Source organism: Etheostoma cragini, unplaced genomic scaffold (assembly GCF_013103735.1).
Source record: "Etheostoma cragini isolate CJK2018 unplaced genomic scaffold, CSU_Ecrag_1.0 ScbMSFa_1485, whole genome shotgun sequence".
Taxonomy (NCBI): domain Eukaryota; kingdom Metazoa; phylum Chordata; class Actinopteri; order Perciformes; family Percidae; genus Etheostoma; species Etheostoma cragini.
The window spans coordinates 14452-15787 of NW_023265545.1; positions in this window are offsets into that span (position 1 = coordinate 14452).

Sequence of the window (1336 nt, forward strand, 5' to 3'; positions counted from 1 at the left end):
TAATACCTGGTACCTGTTTTTTTGTGTTTGTTGTAAAAATCCTTGATTATGCGGCACATTTTCTTTAAAAATTCAATAGAATATCTGAGATATTTATGCGATGAAATTGCACTTGGAACAACTGCGGTTTGATGAAAACGGGAATGTGTTTGTCTTGTACACTTCATAACATTACCATGGCAACAGGGGAAATGGCTGCCTAGTGTAAAGTAAACACAACATTTTTCAACTTACTGCTAAGATATTTGTGAGTTTTTGCAACAAAAATCATGCGAGCCCCGCATTATTCTGCATGGAAATCTGCAATTTATGTAGCAAAATAAATTGCCCCCCCGCGTAAAAATGTGACTTTGGCTGATTTCAAACGAGTGCATGTTAATGTAACATGTTACAATAAAATGTTATTGTAACATGTTAATGTAACTTGTCTTGCAAATGTTTTATTGTTTATTTTTAAATGCTTTGACTTTCCCTCAGTCAAAAAGAATTCCCATTCCACATGTAATCAAATGTTAATGTAACAACTCCTTTATATTTTTGGATTGGCCACCACGTAAACACCTCGTAATTCATAGCCTGGCGTAAGCAATAATTACAAAAAAATATATATATATATATATATATATATATATAGTGTAGATTACATGTTGAGCACTTGTGAACTAGAAAAAAGTCTAGCCTACAAAAGTCTAGCATACAAAAAATGCTAATATATGTACATATATATATTATATATGTATATGCACCTCTGGTATTGACTTTTCGTATATGTACATACTGGCGATATAATTGTTCTTTGTTAATAAAATGAAAAAAGAAAAAGCTGTCCGTTGTGACACTTGGCCGCCAAGTGTTCCGACGCATGCGTGGTACCAATAGTGCAGGAAACAGCCAGGTTTCAGCTACGTATTCATGCGCATGCGTGAACATCTTGCGCATGCGCAGAACGAATCGTGCAGGCAGGACGGATCGTGTACCAACAGTCAAGAAAACTGAAACTGAAAATAGTTGACGCTCCCAAAGCAGGAGAAGAAGAAGAAGATAGCAAAGCAGGAGAAGAAGAAGAAGATAGCAAAGCGTTCTCAGATGCCGATCTCATCTGTTGGGAATGGAATTAAGAAATGGCTGTCATCACCATGGGAACAGTGGAAGTTAAAGATCTGAAAGACCAAGGACATTTCACGAGTAGAAGGAAAAATGGATTCAATAACATTTCAGCAGATTTTGGAGCTAACTTGATGTCATCTGTGATGAAGCTGAAGTTAAAGAGAGGACGGCTTCTACAGATGAAGAATGATCCTAAACAAACCTCAAAATCCATCAAGAGGAGTAAACT